Below are 19,860 nucleotides of genomic sequence, written 5' to 3' on the forward strand. Positions count from 1 at the left end.
CTATCTAGGTGATAAAATCTGCAGGATTTAAATGAAATAAAAGGGGTAACACTTTGCTGGATCCAGGTTCCTGTTTAGGATTTTCAAGTTCTAATGGCTCTGAATATACCAGACCTCAGATGTTTTTACAGTAGCTTAATTCAGTTACATTTGGCATTTCTACTTATGCAGAAAGTAGAGCTTGTTGGCACCCTCCTTCTCTCCCTATCTGATAAGCTCTGTCAGAGCCTTGCTACTTGTATTCAGGTAGGATTGGCAAAATGTACTCTGCATGTGGTATCAACTGTTCAGCTTGTTTTAAGGTAACTTCAGTCTGCTCCGTGGAGATAAAACAAGCAATTTTCAGTCCTCCAGCATCCCTGGATGCACTGCTCCCAGCCTCTTCCCACTCAGAGCAGGGATAAAACTCAGGTGTCTTAGGGTTCCTATACATGTACAGGGAGGCTGCTCTGATATTCTGTAATTACAGCAAGTCAAAGCAAACTTGATTAATTGAGTCTGCTGGAATGTGGTAATTATCGTGCTCTGGCAGACTCCGGCCTCACGTGTATCAGTGTTCCAGTGCTGAAAAATGACAGTAGGGCACTTTGAACTAAAGCTCATTCAAAGTGAACTAAAGCTCCAGGTACTTTTAATTAGTGTGGCTCTCAGAGTTGCGCTAATTAAAGTGCCCCCTCCCTTCCAGAGCACATGTATAAATGTCCTGGGATCCTAGGATCCTAACCATATCCTTGCTTGCCAGTCCTCTAGTAGCAAGTCAGAGTTGTGCAGGCCAGAAATGGTATTCATCCTTAACATGGGGCTGCTCAAAGCATGTTCTAACTTTAACTGTTTAAACATGGCACAGATTTAGTCTGGTCTAAGTGTAACGAGTGATTTCACTTTGTGTCTGCACCTGTTTTAATTGCATTTAGTAAGTGTTAAGTTGAATGGTAGACACCACCCACAGAGTACTTAAGAACTGCCATTTACTGGGTCAGACCATAGGTCCATGTTGCTCAGTACCCAACACCTGCTCCTTCTGTGATCAGAGGAAGACCCTGGCGCACAACTACCTGGAGCGTACCAGGCTGCAGTCCCTTCACTGCCTCCTCCAGAATCTCCTGCTGAGGTTCTAGTTTCACTACTCCTCCCACTTATTCATTTACATACTCCCCATCCACCATAACCCAGGACCTCCAGGTCATCATCTGCCTGGCCCTAGCTAAGCTAGTGGTCAGACTTGTTATCTATCTAGGAAAGACCAGAAAAGAGCCTCTGTTTCAGAGGCTGTGCCCCTGACTCCCATGCTCAAGACCGACTGATGCCCCTTTCCTCCAAACTTTGGTTCAATCCCTGTTGGCATCTCTCTCAGTCCCCACCCACATATGGTGGCAAGGCATGGGACACTTCTAATTCCACCCTGCACATAAACTCATAAAAAATGAAGGATGGAAGGGACCTTAGGAGGTCTAGTCCAGTGTTTCTCAATCTGTGGGTCACAACTGTCGCCCTGCAGGGCGTGAGGTGGATGGCTAACCCTCAGATACGAACAGGCCCGGGGACGAAAGGGACACGGACTCGAATTGAAATGATGCAATAGCTAGAAACTTTACTCACAGTTTTCGCCAGAGAACTTCTTAACAGTTGTTTGTGACGTTACAGTTGCAAGCAGCAGCAACAGCACGAACAACAACAGGACCAACAACAACAACAACAACACGAGAGCTCAATACGTTCGAGTGGTACAGTCGAGTGATACATTTGAGTGGGGGCGTCCAAGGGGAAGGATATCGAGGACGCAGGATCCTGGAAAGGGTGATCAGGCCTCTCCAAACTGATGCATGGATCCCCCCCCCCCCCCCCCTTGTGCTTGTGTTCTGCCCCTTTTTCTAAGCAACAGAGACAATCAGAATGTGTCCCGTGTATCAGCTGACTTTCAGGAGGCTGTGACTGCTGGCCGTGCGGTCACACCCCTCATGTAGCCCCTGATTTGCTGAGGCTATTTGATCGTGTGTTCATCATGATTCCCTCACACTCCGAGCATAGTTCACTCTCATGTTTTACATTTGACTGGCATTTGGTCATTCTCCATTTAGACGTGCCCCCTTGACCAAATGCCAGATTAGACAACATCCAACACAAACACAAAGTAAAATACCAACTAAGGGTATTAATAACATTAAAAGTGGAGCGATTATGCACATGGCTAATGATGAAAGGTTCCAACCGAAACTTGAAAATAGGTCTGCGAGCCAGCCATTGCTGATACCTGTCGCGGCATTAGCACCTTTGGCTGCCGGACTGCCAGGTAGGAATAGCTAATGAGGCAGAACGTACCAAATTTGAAGGTAACTGCGGCTATTCAGCAGTTCTATTGTGACAGGGGCACTCAACTCATTTGGTTATGACAGCAACCCAAAAGTGGGTCACAAGAATATATGAAAGGGTCATGAACAAACTAAAAATAGGTTCTTTTTTAAAGGAGAAAAAGTGGGAAACCATGTCTTTTCCCTTGCAGGCTGCCAGAGTTCCTGCCTGCGAGGGGCTGCTTGGTGCCTCCCATGCCCCAGCACCCCCCCCCGCCACTCACTCCCTGACTCACACAATGTGGGGGCTGGGGGTGGGGGGCCACTGGGTCAGGAGTGAGGGGCACTGGTTTGGGACTGGCCACAGATGTTTACAAATGGGTGCTGGTACAAAGAAGTTTGAGAACCACTGATCTAGTCCAAGCCCCTGCTCAAAGTAGGACCAGACCCAACTAAATCACCCCAGACAGGGCTTTGTCAATGGGGTCTTAAAAACCTCCAAGGTGTTTAGTCTCTGGGTAGCCTTACTACCCTCCTCATGAGGAAATGTTTCCTAGTATTTAACCCAAACTTCCCTTGCTGCAACTTGAGATCTTTACTCCTCTTTCTGTCACCTGCCAGCACTGAGGACAGTCTAGCTCTAGCTCCATCCCCAGGGGGCAAATTAAGGGGGAGCAAGTGGGGGCTGAGCTCCCCTATAAGAGATGAAAGCACCCTGTAACCTGGGGTGGTGGGAGAGTCTCTGACTGGATTGCTCCTTCACTTAGGTGGACTTAATCAGGTTTATTTTTTTTTTTTTTGCAGACCCCTCGCCCCCAAGAATCAAAGTGTAATTCCAACCCTGCCCATCCCCTTTGCAGCCCCCCTTCAGGTAGCTGAAGGCTGTTATCTAATCCCCACTCAGGCTTCTCTTTCTCTAGACCAGCGGTTCCCAAACTGTGGTAAGCGTACCACCAGTGCTACACAGACAACCTGTCGTACGCGTTAACAGATTTATTATAATTACTTTATATGACAAAAAATTGCTAGTGGTACTTAAGGTTGAACTGTCAACATTTCTGGTGGTACTTAAGGTTGTATCATCTTAAATTGGTGGTGTGCAATGTCAGAGTTTGGGAGCCCCTGCTCTAGACTAAAGCAGCCTAGTTCCCTCAGCCTCTACTCACAGACCATTTTGGGGGCAAAAGAAAGGCAAAACTCTAGAGCTCTTGGTTCAGACATCGATGATACCTTTTATCTGACTACTGGCGATGTTTAGGGGGTGCACCCAGGTGCATGTGCACCCCCTGAAATTGGCGGTGCTGGTGCACTCCCTGACAGGCCCGACGGGGGGGGGGGGGGGGGGGGGGGGGGGGGCGGCAGGCAGCAGCCGGGGAGTGGGAGCGCCAGATGAAGTGCCGGGAGCTCATCACCATGTTTAAAAAGTCATCTCCCCACGGTGAGATTGGCCGCGGGGGGACGCACCCCCTCCGCCCACTTGCTGACTGGTTGCTGGGGGGCACATGCCCCCCAACTAAGGTGGCACCAGTTGCCCGCAGGCGCCACTAGCAGTGTTGGCAGGGCGTGCGCTGCCAATTTCAGGGGGTGCCCCTACGCGTCGCCAGACATCCCTGAAATCTCGAAGCCAAAACACTCTGCCTTTGCCTCAGAGCCCGGCCTGGCCCCTAGAGGCGGGTCCCTTATCCCCTGCCCTGGCAGCTGGGGGGTTCAGAGCCGGAGAGATTAAACGGTCTGTCCCCAGCACTGAAGAAGACCCAGGGGCTCCGGGCAGTGCCCCGTGCCCGGGCCTCGCCCTGCCAGCAGCAGCCCGGGGCGGGGCGGGATGGGCGGGTGAGGCGGTCCCTGCCGCCGCCCGCGCTCCTCCTCCTCCGCCTCCTCCTCGCCGCCCGGGTCCGCTCCGCTCTGTGCAGCCGGCGGGAGCCCGCGTCAGCGCTCGTCCGTGCACGGTGAGTGCGGGGCGAAGTTTCCCGGGCATCGGGGCTGCGAGCCGCCCCCTCCGCCCGAGCCCTCGGGGCAGGCTGTGCCCGGGCAGCCGAGGGAACCCCAGCGCGGGAGCAGCCTGGGCAGGGGCTTCCTGCAGGGAGAGAGGGGCTGCGGGCTTTGCCCCTTTGGGCAGCCAGTGTGCGGGCTGCTGGTCTGGGTGATTTGGCATCTCCTGGCGGGAGCAGGTTTTCTTCTCAGTGGTTATATGGGGTTATGTTTGTAGGGGATGGTTTGGGCAGGAGGCTGGCTTAGCTGGCCTTGGCTCCCAGCCCTGCTTCCCTGTGACATGAACTGCCCTGCTTTACCTGGGGCGGGTTCGGGCTTAGCTCTTGTGTTGCGTCCTAGTTTTAGAATGAGGTAATGGGCGGTGTGGGAGGGTTTGATGAGGACTGACCCCGCCTCAGGCGGGGTGGGGGCGTTGGACTAGATCAGTATTTCTTAATCCGTGGGGTGCGAGGATGTATGAAAGGGTCGCGGACAAACTTAAACAATGGATCCACTCTAAAAATGGATTCCCCTTTAAAGTGGAAAGCTGTGGGAAACCGGGGCTTTTCCCTTGCGGGCTGGCAGAGGTCCAGTCTGCGAGGGGCTGCTTGGGGTCCCTGCCTCCCCCACACACCCACCCCTTGCCCCACACCCTGGGGGAGTTGGGACCTGGGGGCAGCAGGTCAGGAGTGAGGGGCACTGGGTCAGGACTGGCCATCGATGTTTAACAAATGGGTCCTGGTACAAAAAAGGATGAGAACCACTGGGCTATATGAACTCTGGAGGGTCCGTCCAGCCTTGCTTCCCTATGACGCAATGTTCCTGAGATGTTTCCACCTAATCCTGGAAGTCTTGGAGGCAACGTGGGCCAGTGTCCACCATGTCAAGCTAATAGCCCCTTCCCTTAATATAGGAGGGTCAGCAAGGGCACAGTAGGGAAGGCATGGTACAGGGAGTGATGGGCAGGGGTTCAGAACGAGTGCAGCAAGTGGGGATGCTGAGCAGAATGCACTGGGCAATGCCCACTGGCCCTCAAGTGAGGCCAAAGAGGTAGTGGACGCTGTCTGGTGAAACTGCCTGGAGATGTGAGTAGATCAGGACAGGAGAAAAGACTTGTAGTGCCCAGGGGTCCGCCTGGCTGGAGCCTCAGATAGACTGTGAACTTGGCTAGAGCCTTGGGACTTGGCAGATCAGGGGTGCAAAAACCAAAAGGTGCAGGGAGTTGTGCAACCAGAACCTCGCCAGGAACTTCTGGAGGAGTCACTGAAGGGGCACAGGATGAAAAGGAGTGCTGCTCCCTTCTGCTTCAAACCAGCTCTGTGTTGAGGCTCTTTCCTTCACAGCTGCAAATCTCTTGCCCTCTGCTAGGATTGCTCTGTGGGCTAAATGTCACTTGGATGAAATTAATTCTGTGCCTGTAAAGCATGCAGGTTCTTCCTCCACAGCCCCCGTGCCTGCACCCAGTCAGGTTAAGATGTATCCCAAGTCTGCCTCAGGTTAACCAGTGGAGGCTGATGTCAGTGAGCTGGGCTAATGTGGGAGAGCTGAATCTGCTTCAAACAACAGCTGAGAAGGGTGAAAGGGCATGGGCTGTGTTTAGTGTAAGTTGTTTCTCTTGGTTTCTTTCTCATTAAAATAACGGCAAATATTTGTGTGTCCTGGAGATGTGTTCTGCACACTGCAAAGTACTTGAAGGGTATATATTGTGTGGTGTTGCTATTGGTGAAACAGCTCCTAAAGATAGTTGTAGTTGTGTGCTTTGCCTGTAGTAGTGTGCCGCTCCTGAGTCTGCAGCACATCATGGAGAACCAACAAGTTAATAGTATGTAAGTAGAATTATGGAAGTTGAGAGCAGGAAAGTGTCATGATTTTGAGGACAGCACCTGTAAGATTCTTGGAGAGAGAGAGAGAATGGGTCCTTGGTGCTCATGTGAAGTGTGAAAATATATTTGGTTCATCTAATGGATCCCTTTTCTAAAAGGGACATTTTCCAGACAGTTATAGGGGTACTGTTCACATCTGTCCTGGTCCAGCTCTTTGGTCCAATAGATTGTAGCAGTTGTTATCCTTTTGTTTGTTTTGTTTTGTTTTTCAGCAATTTCATTAGCACATATATAGTGGATACTTGCGACTTACACATTTCTTGGACATGTGGCATGAAAAAAGTTTAAGTTTGGGGAGAGTTTAAGTCAGTGGTTTAGAAGCTAACTGCGGGCTCCTAATTTGGGTCCAGTGTGGTTTTGTGTTCTCTATTGTTAGTGTGACCTTCAGCAAGTTACTTGTTGTCTCTGTATTTTGGGCTTTATCCCATTTAATAGATGAGGTAAAAGTACTTTTTTTACCTTGTAGGGATGTAGTGAAATTTAGATGCATCTGACGATTAAGAGGTACTCCCATGATAATACTTAAATGATTCTCTACCTTGAATGATAGCTTATGGAGGAAGAGCACTGTGCAGAAGTGCCCCAGTCATATTATATGCTAATCCTTGACCAAATTAAATTTAGGGGGCTAAAGTAATTTTTTTAGTGATTAAATAAATGAAAAGTGAATAAATAATAAAACTCTTGTTCTGCTTTTTTAATATAATGCAATACCATTGATTAATATAAATCTCTGACAATAAGTTTGGTGGAAGACCCAAGCTGTTGTTTAGTTAAACTAACATGCAGTTTCTTAATGTAAAGAGCAGTTCTGAGAACTCAGTAAAAAATCTCTGTTTCACTTTTACTGTGAATTAAAAAAAGATTTATTTATATTCTGGTCTAATGACCAGATAGAGAAACTTCAAATGATGATATAAATGGCAATAAAGTAATCACTATAGTAAGAGGCTTTTTCTGGCCAGCAGAATTGTTTCCCTGAAAGGCTAGGGGCAGACAGGCAAAAAGCCAGAGCCTGAATTGATTCAACCTTTGCAGGTTAGTTTAACCAGCCTATGCTAAACCGATTTGTAACAGGACAAACATTCTCTCTGGACTGAGGCAGCGCAGGCAATGTCTGCAGTTGCTCAGGCCAGGAGCTGGGGGCCGCTAGAGCATGGCCTCAGCTGCCGGGAAGCCGTGCTGGGGGGTGTGGTCAGTCTGGGCTGAACTGGCCAGGGAGGGGTTTAATTCCTCTCTCTCTGTCCCACCTGCAGGGACCCAAGCTGGGTGTGCTAGGTGCTCGGGCTCCCCCAAGTTATGACAGGGGCTGCTGCCCCCAACAAGGGCCCTGCCCACTCCTGCTACAGTGGTGGGACAGGGGCACAGCCAGGCAGGGCCCCTGGGGTGGGGCAGGGAGCATGGTGGTGATGGTGAGCAGACCAGGCTGCCAGTGTGGGGTAGATGAAAGGCTAACTCTCCTCCCTGCCTCACTCTGCCTCAGGGGCTGGGGTGCCCAGCAGACCCAGCTCTGGTCCCTGCCAGTGGGACAGAGAGGGAGGGAATTAAACCCCTCCCTGGCCAGACCCCCACCCCTGCCTGTCCCTGTTTCAGCTGGGGAGCAGAGGCATGGGGCCAGCCTGGCTGGGCTGGAGCAGATTGCCCAGCCCAGAGAGCATGCCGGGATGCTGGGGGTCTCTAGTTTAACTTAAACCAGCAAGGGGTCTGGGACAGACATTGCATAAACCGGTTTGAGCCAAATCAGTTAAGTCTGATAGAACATACTATGTTCAACCAACTCAAACCGGTTTCAGCCGTTTTCAAACTGGTATCTGTGCACTGAATGTCTGTTCTGTTACAGGTTTAAACCAGTTTGTGATCAGTTAAACCAGTTTATGTGTAATGTCTATCCCTAGCCTAAGTGTTTAGAAATGCACAGCAGGTGCTTTTTGTTAAGAAAAAGAAGGCATGCAATGTGTACTGACTCTCTCCAAATGGCAAATGGTGTATCTAGTGCCTGCACACCACCCTGGTATCCATTTAATTCATGGGGACATAGACTGATATAGACTATACAGTTAGTTCATTAAGATCACCAAAACCTCCTTGCTTCTAGCATGCTTCCTGTTCCATCAGGGTTATAATACCCCTACTGCATGCAGGGCTTAGCCATGCCCTTCTTGGTAAGTTTTAGAAAGGTCTAACTCTGTTCTTTGTATTTTATTTTCAGTTTGTAGGGTCTGCTAAGTGCTCCAGTAGTCTAAATGGAGAGTAGTACTTTTTTTCATTTTAGTACAGAGATCGTGAATATGAAGTTAGTGTGTGTGTGTGTGTTTATGTATGTATGTGCTGTATGTTGATTTGTTGATCATGTCTTTAATGCGTTGAGACAAAATTGTGGTTGTGAATTTGTTGTTTTTGTTTGTTTGTTTGTTTTACATCTGTTTATTTCCGATTCCTTGGGGAGCAAGCTGATCCATTTTTTAAAATTTGAATTGCTAATATGCTTTTTGAAATATTGAAGTAATTTTCTGGAATGTCTGTCTATATTCTGTTGTTTATGAAATTGTGCATTGTAACTGATAAAAGCTGCTCCCATAAAAAGTCTTCAGAAAGATGCAAGTAATTTCTGAAAGCCAATCTTTTAGCATGCTATAAAAATGAAATTTAGCTTTATGTGTTTTATTTTGTGTATAGTACACTGGAATACATGCCAATCCAGTTTAGTTTGGCTTAATCGTGTCACAGCAATTACAGGTTCATGCATGACAATCTGACTACTTCCTTTTGGCAAGCTATAAAAATAAAAATGAACTTAAGGAACCCTGATAAACTCAAAAGAATATTGATATCTTGTAGAATACTGAGATGGAAATAACCTGTAGGTCCTTTAATCTTCTTAGTGTGAATTTTATCCTTATTGGCCATTTATTTGTAAAGCAAGTAGAACCTTCAGTTCCAATAGTAATTGCTGTGAATAAGACTTGTTCTTTGGCTAATGAATTGTTCCCCAAAAATTTGGTTTCTGTGAATGTTTGTATCCAGGGGTGGGGTGGGGTGGGATGGGGTCAGGTATGGAGGCTGGCTAATCTCCTCCCAGTAGGTCACTGAGGAGTTTGCACACACTCTAGATTCCTGGACTTCCCTGTGGTTTGGAATATAGTGGGGACATTGCTGCATTCTTTGGATGCCGTTTTCCTTCTGTTTGGCGCTCTGATCCTGGGTCTTTTTTGACTGATGGCAAGGGAGTGGCAGGCCTCTGATTCCTGACAACAAAATGAACTGCACTCACTGGCTTGTGCATCACCCCCCGCCTTCCCCCCACTTGATCCTTTCTCTCCTTTCTATTGGGAAACTGAAATAAGTTGTCACACCTCTCAGAACTATTGTTCCAGGTTTCACAAATGCAGGCACCCTTAACTGCATCATTTGGCTCACCTCATGTTTGAGTCTATCTCAGGTAAAGACTTAACTTTCTCTCTTCAAATGAACGCTTAGACTCTGGAGTATAAGAAGGTAGTACAAAAGACTTGCAGGTGTGCTACATTGCTGGCTTGTAAGTGTTGTTTATATGCAAGCAGCTTCCCTAAGTGCTTTATGATCTAAGGGTAGTTTATAAACTGATAGCTTCTGCAGTCAGGCTTTAAATCTAGAAAGCAATGTCTTTTGAAGATTATTCTGCAAACTAGTACCTCTGTGTTTCAGGAATCTCTCCTGACTGTAGTTCATCGTTAACTTTCAGTTTGTCAGTTTTCCCCATGTTGCTCCTAGTTAAACAGTTTTTCTAATGCTAAACAATTCCTCCCCCTTCTTGGACATCACAGCTTTTAGAGAACTGTAGATTTTGATCATGTGTCCTCCGCTCCATTGTCACCTCAGAATAAGTCTCAATACGTAAATCTATTTATATTTCTGCTAATGAGATGCCAAGAAATCAGCACAGTATTCTAGGTGCTATGGCATTACAGTCTCACAGAGGCCTGCTACTTTCCTGTGTTATTAATTTGATACTCTATATGGAGTTCCGTTTCATTCATTCTTTTTGTTCTAACAACTCAGTGCAAACTTTTCTTAACTCAAAGTAAGCCGAGACTTGGTTTTTCAAGACCATAACTTTTCCCTAACTATTGAATGGCTGTACTGTACTGTATTGTTGTAATGTTGGACAAATGCTAACTTGATAAAGGTAAACATTTCAATTTATCCTCTGTTATCACCAATGATTCGTTTAAACTTTGCCACTCACCACCTCAGTGAATACTTGTTTGGTTGAATTTTTCTTCAGATACATTAGTGTATATACCTGAAAGTTAGCTATCATTTTGTAACATTATTCCTACATTGGCAGCTCTTCCCAAATTAGCACCATCAGTGAATTTCATCCCATATCACTCTTTACCCTCTTCCACACTATGAACATAAAGTAACATGCTCCTCAAGACTAGGGACAGAAGTTACATGCAAACTGGTTCAAGTGATCAGAACCTGTAACAGAACAGAAGTTCAGTGTACATAAACTGCTTTCAAAATGGCTGAAGATAAACCTGGATGGAAGTAGTATTAGACTGAACTGATTTAGGTCAAATTGGCTTATTAAACTTCTATCCCAGATCCCCTCCTGATTTCAAGTTAACTTACAGTCCCCCAGAATCTCAGGATGCTTTGCAGCTCTGGGTTGTTCAGCCTCTGCTCCCCAGCCTGCTTCCTGCCTGCCAGCCTAGCAGGACCAGGGCTGGGCAGAGGAACAGACTGCCTCAGGGCCCCCTAACCCCGTTAGTAAGGCAAGGGGAGAAAAAGCCATGGTGCCCCCCCGCACAACTCAGAGAGCCAGGCTGGGATACTCAGGCCCACTGCTTCCCTAGCTGTCTGGGGGAACACCCCTCCCCTATCCCCTGGCCCCCCAACCAGGGTCTGGCTAGCCTGGGTGTAAGTAAGTACCCACTGGGTGCGTGGTTTGCCCCACCACAGCTGGAGCTGGACTGGGATTGCCCCAGCTCCACCCTCTCCTCAGCCAGAGGCCTTGGGCAGGGGGTGGGAACACACCTCTTGGCTCGGCACCAGATCTCCACTTGAGGCCTGCCCAGCACTGGGGGCTTGCCTACCACAACTGGGGCCAGGCTGGGATTGCCCCAGCCCCACCCCCTCCTCAGCTGGAGGCCTTAGAGGTGGGAGCAGGGGGGTGGGGCACAGCATTTCAGCCAGGAATTTCAGCTCTGAGCTGCAGGGAAGTGGCCCCTGTCCCAGTGGAGGCTTTCCTCTGTGCCGGGTCAGGGTCTGGTGCTAGGCTGTGTGGGGGGGTGCGTTCCCAACCCCCCCACTCCTTCCTCAGAGACCAGCTGAGGAAGGGGCTGGGCTAGGGCGATCCCAGCCTGGCTCCCAGTGCAATGGCGTGAAAAGTCCCCTGGTGGCAGGGTGACCACCTTTTCAAAATGCAGAAGTGGGACAACATGCCATTTAAAGAAGATCGGGGAGGGGGTATTGTACCACTGGCACCATCCAGAGGAGCTCTACAACAAGAAGTGAGCCAGAGGGTTGTCATAGGGTACCGTCGGGAGCCAGCTGGAGGAGTGGGGAAGGGACAAGGCAAGCTGGTCACCCTCCCACCCCCCTGCCTCCTAGCTCCATGCATGTGCACATGGTTGGAGGTGGGGGGGAGTGCTGCTTTCCTCTTGGGACATTTTAAGGGTGGGTTCACCTTTCTGGAGTGTGCTGTGGGGTGGGGCTGCGAACCTTGTGATGTCTTTGAATGACACGTGCAGTCAGGGGGACAGAGCCCCAGAGGCTCGGGGTGGGGGGGGGGGGTGACACATGGGAACTGTGTCGAGGAGAATCCAGGACAAATGCTGTCCCTGCATCATTCAGCCAGGTACCAGGACTTGATGTTTACATTTCAGGACTCTTCTGCCCAGTTGGGAATGGGTGATCACCCTACCCTATGGGTGCTTCCCCTCCTGTTCCGGGGAGACCCTGGTTGGGGGTCTGGTGCCAGGCCTCAGGGGTTGTGTTCTTACTCCGTGACCCCAGAGGCCTGGGGCTGAGGAGGGGGCAAGGCTGGGGCAATCCTAGCCTGCCTGCATCTGTGGCAGGGCAATAAGTCCCCCAGTCAAGGCTTTCCCCACTCTGTGCAGGCCTTGACTGGAGGTGGAGGGGAGCAGTGCCAGCCTGGGGGTGCATTCTCCCCCTCCCCACAAAGGCAGGGTCTGGGGAGAGATTAGCTGCTGGACACACATCTTCACCTCTTATCGGTGGTGGAGGGGTAGAGCCAGCAGACCATTAGGCATGGGCTGTGGTTGAACTGGGTTCAGCAGCCTTATGAGGACCCCCAGGCTCTTGGCCTCAGTCAGTGCAGGCTTCTTCATGTCTTGGCCACCCAAACACTGCATGTTGGTTCAATTTGTTATTGGTTCAACCTCTGCAGTTTAGAAAAACCTGAAAAGATTGAATCGGTTTTGTCTTGAGCTTTTTGAACCTCTGTATTTAGCCCTAAAGGAACAATAAATATAAGCCCAGACCTTAAAATACAGATTCCTGAAGTATTTTGCAAAATGTCTTTTATTACTTTGGTGCATTTTCTTGCATCATAATAATTTGTTAATGTGTGCTATATTGTTTTTTTCCTCAGTCAATCTTCAAAGCATGGAACTTTGTTCAAACCTAGCTTATCAGGGTCAAATTTAGAATAAGAGTTTGTTTTTTTTTTTTTTTAAGATGGTGTCATGTGCCATGCCAAAGTCAAGTATATTGCATTTACTACTTTCCCTTTGCCTACTGATGTTGTAATTTGGGGGCAGGAGGGCATTGAGTTTGTGCAGCAGTATCACTCCATGTTGTTCATTGCTAATGGTTTTATTGTTTTCTAGATTATTTTCCTTGATACTAGTTCCATAATTTAAACTGATGATAGCGGATGAATACCATGCTATATTTTTCTTCCCCACCATTAAATGTGTTTGTGCGTTGATACAATACTGTAGTTTTCTGTTAACATCCCTGACTTTTGAGAGTAATTCAATCACAGAGTTCACATGCTAACACATTTGTTTTCCTGCAAGGTACATCCTCTGGCTTTGTTGACTTTGTGTGTGTGATTGAAAAATAATTTACTTAAGTGCAGTAGCTAAACTTAATTTAAAACAAAACAAAACCTTCCATCTGGGCTCGGTGTACATGAAGCCATTTATAATGCATGTACAAGAAAGCTTAAATATTTCTAACATCTGTATTCTGCTCTAAATACTCAATGGCGTACCAGCTGTGCTTGCATTTAAACATTTAAACATTACCTTATTCCAGTCTGATAGTGGCTTACATCAGTATGAGGAGAATCAGGTAAGTCTTTATTTGTTTTGGGATTATGTAAAGAATGGGTATGTACGTTAGCCCTGTTTCATGTCCTTATACCTAGGTGGCTTCAGTCAACATTTTTCCTTTTATTTTTAATTGATTGGATCTGCTGGTAGCTATCTAGTTGAATAGTATAGTGCTCTGCATTTGCTCCTTAGAGAAGGATATTCAAGAAAGAAGACAATGATTTTACCAATTACAGTGCACAGATGACTTCCCTTCAGTCAAGCATGAAAGAATCTACAAATGTGTATTTAGAGAGCAATTTTTGAAAACAGAACTTGTGCAGACTGATGCTGGCTGAGACATTTCAGATGGCTGTCAGGCAGGATTGCTCCACCTATCTTAGTAGAACATAATAAAACATGGCAAGTGTGGAGTACAAACAAAGAAAACTAGTCTATGTCTGTATCTTGCAACAATTTCCTTGATCTCATTGCTGTTTCTTTTTACTATGGACGGTGACCTTTTAATACAAACTTAGAAGTGGTTTGTTCCATTACTGTCCAAAGAAAATGCTAGGGAAGCAGTTGTTCTGTTTCTTAACCTGCTTCCCTTTTTTTTTTTGCTTCTCTAGGGGAAAAAGTATTTGCTGCATGTCAGTAGCAAATTGGTGTCCTTTTCTGTATCCCATTTGTGCAAGAAGAGACAGGGATACAGAGCCAAGACCACCTCCTACTCCTTATTTCCCTGCCATAGGTAAGGGACAGAAGGATTATTGAGGGTCATAGCACCCACTTACGATAATGCATCCAGATCCCGGTAGTTTTCTGAAGAAAACAGAGGGATAATTTGTGGTGTTTTATAGTTTTGCGTGGGTGCATAGACTGAAACACAGTCCAGCCTTTTGTAAATAAGTCTAACTTGTAGGTTGCAGCCCTCTGTGCTGACCGTTTAGATGATTAATGTAAAAAGAATATGGATTAAGTTTCTTTTGGATGGAACTAATATGTTTGAAAATGACTTGGGCAGTCCTGAACATTTTTACTTTTGGTCAGGGTGGTCTTGGAAGACCCTGGAAACATTAGAGGCAAACTTCTTGTTCAGTACCAACATCTGGATTGGTCTGATATTACACACAGAGCAGCTGGTAAATACATAGAAACAAGTTTTATTGTGAGCATACATGAAATAACCAAGCCAGATTTTGTAAGACAAAAAAAATGAAATTACTTGTTTTACGCTTTCTAAATTACCATTTTATTGTTAACTTAGTCAACAGAATAAAGTTGCAGTTCTCAAAGGAACAGAGCTTTTTTAATGCTGGTTGTAGTGTTCAAACTGAGTTTTTTTTGATGTGATGGAGCTTATTAGAAAATCCAAGGAACTGTGTAAATGAAGTGAAGTTCTGGATAACTCAAGCTAATGAGGAAGTTAGGCTTAGTTTGCGTGCCTAACTTCGCAGCCAGGAGTGGTGTCTGTGGTATCAGTCATTCTTTTCACTGCAACTCCTACATGTTGTGGAGTTTATTAGGCTGGCATGTACATATTTGCTATGATATAATGTAAATTAAAGAAGAAAACTACTTACAGGATTGTTGGAAACACCCATACCCACACCCCTTCCAAGTTACAGTAGAATGCCAAACAACAGCACTCATTGGGACTGACTCCTGTGTGGTTAGAAAAACACGTTGACAGGTAACCTCCCAAAATATGACAGGAGTAAGAGCTTTTTATAGAAGTGAAAAAGAAAGAAGCTGAATGGCAGAAACAATATGTGGTTGTTTGGTATTCTGCTATATATTAATATGCATTAGATTCATGCGTTTTATGTATGTGATATTATATAAGTTGCAATGGCCATGTTGTTTGTAAAGAATGAGACTGACAGACTGAGGCAGTTAATACCAAATGAGTATCCATAAAAACCTTCATGCTACACCATAATGTATTATGGCTAAATGAAATCTACCCCCACCCCCTTTCCTGTGTACATGGCTGCTGCATCCTTTAAATCCCACTTAATCCTTCTTTGACTTCAGCATTATTTGCTATTCTGTAGTACAGAAATGTGGCCTATGGATATTTAGGATTTCTTCATTAGATCCTATCTGCTCAGATAGAATCATAAGCTTTGGCAGCTGTTGGATATTCCATACTAATTAATAAAAATGCTTTTCTATATTCCATATTGCTGCAAGACCCAGAAAAGTTTAATGTGAAATTGAACCTATTATCTTTTCTTTCGAACGACCCAGTTTTTGTTCTTGAGCAATACATGTTCTGCTTTGCACATGTATGCGGTTAGTAACCACTGAGCCAAATCTTTCAGCCCTTACTCAGGGGAAAGCCACCAGCTTCAGTGAGAGTTTTTGATTAATAAGAATGGTGGAACTTGTCTGTGATTATTTATTTGGAGAAGTTAAAGCAAGAGGCATTATTTTCACATTCTGTCCAAAGCTGAGTAGCAAAAAAATCCAGAGGAAAGAGGAACAGACCTACAAATTGCGCTTTTTTTGACTGGGAGTATAGCTCTGAAAATAGTGCTTATCATTTCCACAGGAAAGCCTACTAATATTTTTAATGATTTTTTTAAAAGTTCCCTAGGACTTGGCCAGTAGGAAAATAGCTTTGTTCTGATTGGCAGGTGAAGCAATCATATTCTAACCATTTTTTGTTAATTTTCAAATAATCCAGGATATGGTTGTAATGCTGTGAGCTGCTCTGCTCTGTTTTTGGGGCTGCCCTATAACGTGTTTCCTTTGTCTAAAGAAACAGCTAAGGGTTGAGGGATGAAACCCTGATCATACGGTTGAGTTTCTAACTCCTGAGTTGCAGGAATTAAGTCAGATGCTGTTAAAAAGAGTTAAAGCCCTAGTTGGTGAAAGAAATGCAACAAAAACAAGCAGCATATTCACAATGGGTATGATGTTTTTGACTTTTAAATCACTTTCTTGTTTGAAGTTTTACAGAATTTTTGTTACTTAGAATCAGCTATTATGTTAACTCTAATGGAAAGCTATATTCATGGGCACAATCATTTGAGGACACAGATTTTAACAATTAGTTTCTCTATTTGTTAAAGAAAGCAGACAGTTAAATTGCTAAAACCTATGATTTTTCTCTTCCAGCTAAGTGCAGGGGTAAAACTACACCTGCAAAATGTAAGGCTAGATTGAAGCATTTAAAAACACAGCCCATAATGTATAAAAAGCAGTTCAGTACAGTGACTAAAGCAAGCAACTAAAAGCAAGAACCTCCTAGATTATATTCCTGGTTCATTGCTTGACCTCAGACAACTAGTTACTTAATCCCTGATCCATAAATGTATTTAGGTGTCTAAGTCCTATTTGAAAGCAATAGGACTTATCTGCCTAATACTTTCTGGGCTTTACAGCTGTAATGTCTCTTATCCAGGTCAGTTCAATGTAAGGGGATGGAGGACATTATTCCTTATGTGCAATTGTAAATATAAATGTACTTTGTTTTAAGAGCAGCAGATAGGTGTATATTAAATGAATTCAGATAAATACAAAATTTGCTGAGCCATATTAGTTCATTTTTCAAATCAAACATAATCCTATCTTCTGTAATTCATTGAGAATACTCTGGTGGATTCAGTCAGTCCACCTTCTAACCGGGTAATTATTTCTTTCATTCTGTCTGACATGTAGCTTAAGTATCTACATGAGTTGAGATGACACACCAACTTAGCCGTGTTGTACATCTTAGTTCAATGCAGGAATGCAGCTCAGTTCCTGAAGAAAAGAATCAAGATGGTATGTACTCTGGGACCCATAAAGGTTGACACTGATCTTTCTATTGCTACTATTCCAGTATTACTGTTCTATTATAAGACTGGCTTACCAGCACTGTAAGCTTTTTCAGCAAAACCTTTACTAAGATATCTTGTAGCTATGCTTGAATTATAAAAGGTGGGGAGGGACTTTTTCCCTCTCCTCCTTTCTCCCCCACCCCCAAGTAAATGAAGATAACTTAGCAGGTTTTTAATGATGGTGATGTTTGTTGCTAGCCATTGTGATACTTACCTTGCCATAGTAGCTAGATACTTTGGTGAGATTGGGTTGGGGGTCTATTGTGCTTGGCGATCTCAAACATATAGTAAATGAAAGTCCCTACTCCATAGAGCCTACTAATACCTGCTATTCAATATAACTTGTTTATATAATATCAGTTGTATGTTTGCTGAATAAGCCTGCTGAGTACATGCTTACCTGGTTTTATTTAGTAAACTGTAAGCTTTTGTTAAGCTAAGAAAGAGTGTTCCTTAAGGCACAATAGAGTATTATGAATATGAAAAGAGTTTTGTAAATAATATATTTTGTTTGGTGTTAGCACAATCACAGATCTATTTTTGAAATTCAGAATTGAAAAGTTAATCTTACTGCTTTTGAAATAAGCAGGCATATATATTAAGCAGACATTAATATATTAAAGGAAGGTCCTTCCACAAGGCTACTGTTCTTTAATATCTGCCAGTGATATTATCCTCCTCTCTACCTCCCTTTTGGGAAGAGCAGATATTAAAAATTCAGCAGCTCCAGCTTTTATATCCTTTACTCTTAACACAATCTTTAAATGACTTCTCAGGAGAGCTGGAGTGGAGGGGAAGCTTGCACTAATGAAGTCTCCAGAGAAGATACAGTTATTCACTAATCTGCTATCAGGACTTAAGGTTGCCTGTGTGAAGAGAGATTGCTTCCAATATGGACGTGATCACAATTATGTAAAAATCAAGCAAAAGCTTCTCTTCATGTTGTGAAATTGCTGGGAGACCCTGGAGCTTCTCCCTTAAGTAACTGAACATGTGTTTTCCAAGAAAGTTTGCATTAGCAAGCAGGTGGGACTTTCATTTGCCACCCCTCCCCCCCAATAGTTTGAACCCTCTTGGTCCTAGTTGTTTTCTGTTTGTCTCAGAGGAGAAAGCTAAAAGCACTGTGAGGTGAGGCTTTGTTCTGTGTACATTAGAGAAATATATATATATATTTAGTCTTGGACTCTTCCTTTGTTTGCTAGAAAAAGACAGAAATCTAAAAGGAAAGGAACTTTATAAAAAATATATCTCTTCCACTTACTAAGGGAAATGTCCTTTTTTTATTGATGTGGTCATAAGCCATTCATCAGAACAATGAAGAATCATAACATTGGAACAGAGTACAATATTCATTGAAATACTTCATGCTATGCCACTAGGAAGAGGGCTAGTTAAGGAGAAGTAGCTTACTTTTCAATTCTGAATTAGATATATTCTTAGGTCTGATATAAGATAGTTTACATGTTATTCTAGACCATGTTCACCTACTACTGACTTAACATCTGTTCTTTTTCCCTGCTGAAAGAGTACAGACTACATGCAGCCTTTACTACTCAATCGAAAACATGGGAGATTAGCTTGTCTGCAGATTAGGCCATGTTTCTATACAAAAAGTGTCTATGCATCATACATATAAAGTAGCAATCCAGGTCAGTTCCTAAACTGAATTGGCAAGCTTTTAGCAATGGTTGCTGTGGCCAGAGAACCTAGTTTTTTTCTAAAACCTCCTTATATTTATCCAACAGATTTATTTTAAGAGGAACAGAGTATAGGAATAAGGTTGTTTGGATCCTAGTGAGTATAATAAATGGATCTGTTGTGCTTGCCTGCTGCTTTTTGAATAATACCCTCCTTTGCAACTCTCAGCTAAACTGGCTGTATGTAGGTACTTAATAGAAAGTATTGCATGACTCTTGTCCATCTGGAGCAATTGCTGTGTTTTCTTGTTCTTTAAACATTGAGGCCAGGTGCAGAGGTTCAAAAAGACCAAGGCAGATTCACACTAACTTTCATGACATTTTCAAAGCACCCTAGATTAGTTTGGGAGCACACAGAACTTTGGTTCACCCTTTGGGGCAGGGTATGGAGGTGACCAGCACTGGCCGAGGCCAGCAGGTTGGGGGCACTCACAGCAGCAGGCTGCTGGAGAATGGTGAGCCCAGCTGAGCAGCCATCCCTTACTCTCTTCCCCCCCCCCCGCCCCCCCATTATTGGCCAGTGCAGCACCTTTCCCCACTGCCCTGCCCCCTGCTGTCAGTGATGGCTGGGGGGAATGGAGTCCCCCTATCGCACGGGGGCCAGCTATGCTGGTTCAGGTTTGGAGGTGATAGGGTTGCATGGCTGTCTGCTGGGCTGGGAACTGGGAGTAGGGAATGCTGGCTTGGATCTGGGGGGTGCCAGACCAGGTCCACATGGCATAGGGCTCCACTTCCCACCCCCACCTCCACTTCCTAGTATGGCAGAGAGCCACAGTGTACATGCCTGCAAGCTGTCGAGAAGGGCAGTTAGGGGCAGAGGGTGAGGGAGAAGAGCCACCCCCTGGCCCTGAGCCAGCATAGTGGGGGGGTGCATGGCAGAGGGGTTCCCTCTTTCCCCCCACCCCCCACAACTGCCTCACAAC

The 19,860-nt window shown here is 45.3% G+C and overlaps 1 protein-coding gene across 3 annotated transcripts in view; it reads left to right on the forward strand.

Moving 5' to 3' along the window:
- Positions 1 to 4,129: 4,129 nt before the first annotated feature.
- Positions 4,130 to 19,860, forward strand: part of PKIB (cAMP-dependent protein kinase inhibitor beta) — a 95,587-nt gene continuing 79,856 nt past the window's right edge. For 2 of the 3 annotated variants that reach the window (XM_059733405.1, XM_059733406.1), the window contains exon 1: positions 4,150 to 4,234. The gene's annotated coding sequence lies outside the window, so the exon portion shown is untranslated. Of the gene's footprint in view, positions 4,235 to 19,860 lie in introns of all 3 variants that reach the window. The other variant, XM_019479670.2, reaches the window with a different exon arrangement.

Source organism: Alligator mississippiensis, chromosome 1, assembly GCF_030867095.1.
Source record: "Alligator mississippiensis isolate rAllMis1 chromosome 1, rAllMis1, whole genome shotgun sequence".
Classification (NCBI taxonomy): domain Eukaryota; kingdom Metazoa; phylum Chordata; order Crocodylia; family Alligatoridae; genus Alligator; species Alligator mississippiensis.